The sequence below is a fragment of the Lutra lutra genome, chromosome 2, assembly GCF_902655055.1.
Source record: "Lutra lutra chromosome 2, mLutLut1.2, whole genome shotgun sequence".
NCBI classification, from domain to species: domain Eukaryota; kingdom Metazoa; phylum Chordata; class Mammalia; order Carnivora; family Mustelidae; genus Lutra; species Lutra lutra.
In genome coordinates, this window is record NC_062279.1 from 199,578,357 (window position 1) to 199,585,507 (window position 7,151).

A 7,151-nucleotide genomic window follows, 5' to 3' on the forward strand; every position below is an offset into this window, starting at 1 on the left:
AGAAAGTCTGGGAGGACAAGGACCGGGTGTGCTAGGCTGTGACTTGAAGCGGCAGGAGTTCCCATGTAGCTCCTTGACTGGCATCCATTTGGAAGGAAAAAATATTCTTCCTCTGTTTTGCAGCAATGACCACGAAAGTATTTCACTAGAAAGAGAATTCACCAGGAGGATTTGAGCTGCAATGCAATCTTAAGATTGCTCCAAACAGATGTACTTTTGTACCTAACTTGTCATTAAAATTAAACACAGTAAAATGTCTTTCTTTTGCTAAAGTAGTGAGAGACTTTATATGTAAAGGATACCATTTAGGCCCAGGATGTAACTAAGATTATTAAGAGAAATGAAGGGTTGGGGCACCTGGGTGGCTCCGTGGGTTAAAGCCTCTGCCTTCGGCTCGGGTCATGGTCTCAGGGTCCTGGGATCGAGCCCCGCATCGGGCTCTCTGCTCAGCGGGGAGCCTGCCTCCTCCTCTCTCTCTGCCTGCCTCTCTGCCTACTTGTGATCTCTCTTTCAAATAAATAAACAAAATCTTAAAAAAAAAAGATTTTAAGAGAAATGAAGGGAGGAGGGGAAGGAAGAGAGGGAAGGAGGGAGGAAGGAAAGAAGGGGATAAAGCTATGAGATTTAAACAAATTAGCTGATGAAATTTTGTGCAAGTTCTGTTGGAAAACTGTTCAGTAGCTTCAATGTGGAAAAATGAGTTTCTCAGAAGTGACTGCTAAAAATACAGCAACTGGAAAGCTGAGGTTACTGCGTGCAGCACATTTGCCTGGTCGGTGCTTGGTAATTGTTTGTTCTAAGTTCCAGCTCTGGTATAGTGTCTGTGCCTTCAAGTTTGCTCCCCGCAGGATGAGGATTAACCTGAGCCTGAAGGACATGTAACAAAGCTCTATTCGGAAGCAGAATTTGGGGATCTCTAGCTCAGAGATGCTCTTCACGTTTGTGCTATTATTAGCACCATGATTAGGCTGAATTTAGACTAGCATTTCTGTTTCACCTGATGGGAAAATAGGAGGTTACTGCATTTAGACTGAAGGAAATCACGAATCTCACCCTGCTATTAGCAGTGTTTTCAGATAAAAAATTGCAAGAGCCCCATGTTATGATCTTGAAGCAGACTTCCAAGCAGTCTGCTGTTCATCAGGACTAGTCTCTTCCCTTCTTGGCACTGGGATTCCTGTAATGTAGTCCTTTCCTTCCTTGCACTCCAACCCAGCTAGAAGCAAAGGAATGACCTCTTTAGTGGGGTTAAGGAAGGGTAATCCAGTCTGCTGTCTCTCATTTCAGTCAGAGGCAAGAAACAAGACCTCACCACTCCATGATCTCCACCTTCCCGTCTTACGGCCTCTCTCCCTTGCTCATTCGCAGCAGCTATTTCTTGACCATGTCGAGCACGTGCTTGTCCCGGAGACTTGGCCCTTGCTAGTTGGCCTTGCTTGGGATGATTTCCCCTCACATCTCTCCGTGGCTCCCTCCAGCACATCCTCGGTCTCTGCTCAAATACCATCTCAAAAACGGCGCCATCTGACTGACCTGTCTAGTAGTATCCCCTTCCCCTTGTTTGTTTCTTACTGTTCTCTTTGACTTGCTTTATGTTTGCTTCTTATCTCTAACCCAACGGCCAAATTACATATTTATGCATAGTCTCTTTCCTTCCACTAGAACGTAAGCTCCACGAGAACAGGGACTTGTTTTGCTGTGTTCTCGGTGCTCACAACGGTGTCTGGAAAATGAAGCAGATGCTTGATAAATATTGGCCAAATGAATAAAAGAATCTGCTTTAATCCTTGGTCCTTCAGCATGTAGGTTTTCCCCTGTAATATACTGAATTCTTCTGGGGCACGTGGGAGTGTATTTGTCATTCAGCATTAGTAATTTATTTTTATAGAGTATTTTATTAAAGTGAACTTAAACAAAGTGAATGTAATTTGGGGTATGTGTGAAGGTTTTGTATGAAGTTGATTAATGAAATTTGATCCTGGACTTTTCAAAGTACATACTTTTAATGTTGGTTTCTATCTTTTTCTATTCATCACACTCTTCTGTTACGTAGACAAGGATAAGGACCAAAATAAGAAATATACTCAACTCTTCATTTTCCATTCCAATGAACAACCTACTTGCTGGGACTATTTTGCTCGTGTTTGTTTTTATACTTTCCCTGAGTTCAAGAGGATCAATGTTTTGGTTCAGAAAGTTTGACTATAGGCCACATAAAGGGAAAATATATATAAGAAAAAAATGGGCTGTATAGCCAACAGTTTTGTTGTTATCTACTCAGCTTAATGATGCCTAAGAATTTGAAAGCAAGGTTTGCTGTGGATCATGCTCCTCTTATTTTTTCTACTACTGCACTTCCTTGGTTTCTTGCAACAAAAATAGATAATTAAGAGTTTTCTATACAATAGCAGACAAAAGAATTACTACCCTGCAAATATATCTAATGACTAAATATGCATTATTTAGAAGAATCAGTACAAATATATTTATGTTAACCAAGTATGTGTCCCAGGAAAATCCATGTTCAGATAGAATAGGTCTTCTTTTCATCCCATTATTTGGAAAATCTTGATAAGAAAAAATAAGATTCTATAAGAAACTACAGGAACTATAAGGAAAAAAGGATGTATTTTTTTTTAAGATTTTATTTATTTATTTGACAGACAGAAATCATAAGTAGGCAGAGAGGCAGACAGAGGTGGGGGGAAGCAGGCTCCCTGCTGAGCTGAGAGCCTGATGCGGGGCTCGATCCCAGGACCCTGGGATCATGACCTGAGCTGAAGGCAGAGGCTTAACCCACTGAGCCCAGGTGCCCCAAAAGGATGTATTCTATGTAGAAAAGATAGCAGTGAGTGTGAAAGACAGTATGGAGGATCCTCAAAAAGTTAAAAATAGAATTACCCTATAATAAGCAATTGCACTATTAGGTATTTACCCAAAGAATACAAAAATACTAATTCAAAGAGATACATGCACCCTGAGGTTTATAGCAGCATTAACTACAATAGCCAAATTACGGAAAGAGCCCAAATGTCCTTGACTGATGAGTGGATGAAGAAGAAATAGGATATATGTATATGATGGAATATTACTCAGCAATAAAAACAATGAGATCTCGCCATTTACAATGATGTGGACGGAGCTAGAGAGGATTATACTAAGTGAGATAAGTCAATCAGAGGGGCACCTGGGTGGCTCAGTCCATTAAAACGCCGACCTTTGGCTCAGGTCATGGGTCCTGAGATTGAACCCTGTGTTGGGTCCCCTGCCCAGTGGGGAGCCTGCTTCTCCCTCTCCCTGTGCATTCCCCTAGCTTGTGTGCTCTCTCTCTCTCTCTCAAATAAATAAATAAATAAATAAATAAATAAATAAATAAATAAAATCTTTTTTAAAAAAAGAAGTCAGAGAAAGATGAATACCATATGATTTCACTTAATGTGGAATTCAAGAAACAAAACAAAAGATCATAGGAGAAAAAAAGATAATTTTTAAATCTAAGATAATTTGTATATAGTAACATTTCTCACCTCTCTGAGCTTAATTACAGTTAAAAAGTCTTTTTATTCTATACTTTGTATTAACTATTTCCACAGAATTTGTTTTTTTTTTCCTGTTTGTATTTTTTTTTTTTTTAAGATTTATTTAGTTTAGAGGAAGAGAGAGAGAGCACAGGCTGGGAGGAGCCAGGGGAGAGGGAGAGAGTCTTAAGCAGACTCTGCGTATCCCACGACCCTGAGATCATGACCTGAGCCAAAGCCAAGAGTTGGCTGCTCAGTCGACTATGCCACCCAGGGGCCACTGCCCCCCTTCTATGTTTTGGCCTGACTTTCATATTGGAGATGGTCCTTAAATGTTCGGTGATTCTTGGTTGTTGATGCATACTTAGAAGAGAGTTACAGAGAACATGACGGGAAGCTCTGCAGACTTCTCTTGGCTTTTACCGTACAGGGACCCAACTGTTCTGTCGGGGAGCTCAGAAATGCCAACCGCTGTAGTTTCCTCAGAGAAGAATTTCCAACCTCCCGCTGAGACAACGTGCTGTCAGCGTTCTGGAAACTGAATGGAGGAAGGAGTCCTGGGTTTTGTAGTTCAGCACGTGGATTTTCCTTTAATCCCTCATCCCCGTGCATAGCTGAGACACAGCAGTTGTAACATCTCAAGTTAGTAACTACGTCTTCAGTCAAGGAGGGCCCCGAAGACATGGGTTGAGGAAGGGCATCTTGGGCTCTTTCTAGTAAAGACTCAGTTAATCTTTCTGTTTTAGCCACACTGCAGGACAAATACAAGATTAGTGGGGCATACACGTGTAGCAGTTAGGGCCTCTCCTTTTAGAAAAAGGATGCAAAGTTAGTTCCTGGGCTTTGGAAGAGGCTGTGTGAAAGACAGAAATTCGCTGACTTCACTTTTCAGGTTTACCTTCACAGGCAGCAGGGCCTCCAGTTTTGGAACGTTCTGGGCGGTGAGCTGACCGGGTTCCCGCAGCTACTCCGATCCCTGCTCAGCCAAACCGGGTTCACTTGCGCAGGAGCTTTCTACCGCCAGTTATTTTGTTTCCCTCTGCCTTCTGTTATTTTTCCATCGTTGTCTTTTTTCTTGTGCATTTTTAGGAGGGAGTAAAGAAAAACTTGAGTGTTGAATTTGTCAAGTTTCCCCAGAGCATCTACGAACTCACTGTGGAGTTGGAAGAAATCTCAGAAACCACCTGGCTCAGGGCTGCTTAACCTGGATTTTAAGGAGCTTCGTGAACCTTCTCTGTTCCAGCTGCACGCAACATTTCGTATGGAAGTGTTTGCGTTCATTTTTCTGGGGTGTGGAGGGGGTCTGTAGCATTTGCCAGATTCTCCAAAGTTAGCATCCCTTGATCGTCACGGTTGGGGAAACAGGTTAGGAGTGGTGAATGTCAGACATCTCGTTGATTCTGGGTGTCTGACAATAAAAAAAAACCTTGATTCTTAGTAGAGAGGTTACCGAAGGGAAGAATGTTTCAGGCAAAGAGCTTTCCGACTCTGGTTTTCCTCAGCGCTCTCTCTGGTGTATAAATTTGGACACACGTAAGATCTTCGCTCTGGCCTGATGGAATGCCTTCTCCCTCTTTAATGACAGTTTTGTCCTCCCTTGTGAGGAAGAGTCATTTTCCTTGAAGGAATGATGCCCAGGGCGATGAATAAGTTACAGAGATTTCACCTTGCTCCTTAACTCTCTTTATCTGAGCTCTAGCCATTCCGGGAGGTCTTCGTCTTGGGATCCCCTGAATTCACAAGGCCTCTAGGAGTCTACCTGCATGGTCCCCCCCCCCCCCCGGAGCAGCATGTGTAGCCGTGACTCATCTTAAAGGAGTAAGAGCTCCAGGCAGCCTGGAGTTGGTGGGAAGGGGTGATCGCGGGGCACATCAAGGCCTTCTTCATTCGGCTCGTGCTCTGTCCAGTTTCCGTGGATCCTTGTCTGAGAGCTAGGGAGAGCCTGAAAATAAAACCTCAAAGGGGTATTTTCATGAAAACCTCTGGAACATTGGAAAAACAAAAGCATTGCTGCTTTGGGCTTGTATAACACTTTAAAACTGAAATCATGAAAAGTTACTCCCTATTTTGGCAGAACTGCGACGCAATGTGTATTTTTCAATGGCTTCAGGGTATTTCTATGGCAAGGGTGAGAGTCTCAGAGGGCTTGGCCGTCATCATAGGCAACCAGGAAAGCAGGAAAACAGTGTTTGTTGTTCGGAAGCTGAGAGAATCATGATCATCACTGCTTATGAGAGAGCTCCTGGGGAGGTGAGGGGGCATTTGGGGTGTTAAAATGTGTAGACATTCCTATCGCAAGCCTCCTCATTGGTTGAGGCACGGGAAACACGCGACACCTGCCACGTGTTAGGAGATCTATTCGTGAAGGGCAGAGATATGTCTTTTTATGTTTCGACTTTCAGGCATGCTGTTTCATTAAAAAATCTGTAGTCAGAATGATCTCCAAGTGTCACTGAACCTTCAAGTCCTAAAACGATAGGATTAAAATTTCACCAAAAGGATTACGTGATTTGCATGTGGATCAGATCCCACAGGGCCAAGGCTGCGGATAAGCCACCATGTGGCATTAACCAGAGAGAGAATCCTCTGTGGACACTCTCTAAGTCTTCACTGCAGTCAGTAGGAAGGTGTGGAGCGTGAGGACTGTGGGGCTGCGTCCCCCACAACATATAAATGCTGATGATCAACTCTCCTTCCGAGGTGACGCCAACACTGGCCCTCTCTGGGGGGGATTAATACATTGATTGGCTCTCTGGATGGCAGTGACCTTCCCAGTGGGACAAGTCTGGCTAATCCCTTAGTTTCTCTGACAGCAGGTCCGGAAGGATCCTGTTGCCAGGAATCGAAGGTAGTTGTTACCTTGACAGCAGGACAGCAGCATGCTTGCGTCTCTCCTGGTCCCCATGTGATCCTTTGCTGTGACGCTTGTGTGCTTATACCTGTGCAAGACTCAGGAAGGTGGAGACAGCCCACGTGTGTCCCATATGCCCTTTTCGGGAGGCTGGGCCCGCTGGGGTCAGTGTGCGCTCTCTCTTTGCTGCTCTCGCAGTCCTCAACAGATGGGACCGCTTAGCCAGAGGGGGAACTCTCAGGGAGGACAGCATGATTCCTGATATGGGCAAAGGGCTGGGTAAGTAGGCGTCCTTACACTTTCAGCAAACCAGCTAGCGATCACGCTTCTCAGCATCGGGCTCGTTTGTGGAACGAACGTCTTCCCTTTCAGAGTGGCCACATGTGTTGAGGGACAATTCTTTTTTTTTAAGGATTTATTTATTTATTTATTTATTTGGCAGAGAGAGCAAGAGAGAGAGATCACAAGCAGGCAGAGAGGCAGGCAGAGAGAGACGGAGAAGCAGGCTCCCTGTGGAGCAGAGAGCCCGATGCGGGGCTCGATCCCAGGGCCCTGAGATCATGACCCGAGCCAAAGGCAGCGGCTTAACCCACTGAGCCACCCAGGCGCCCCTGGACAATTCTTAACATCACACCAGGATTGTCTCAGGTTTTTCCACCGTCCCTGCCTTTCTCATTGTATTATTTCTTCCTTTATGTATTCAAATGTTTTATACACTGTGCCTGGCTTGTGCTATGGGCTTTTAAGTGTCGGGAGGTGAATTGGGGGGCGTTTTCAGGTCG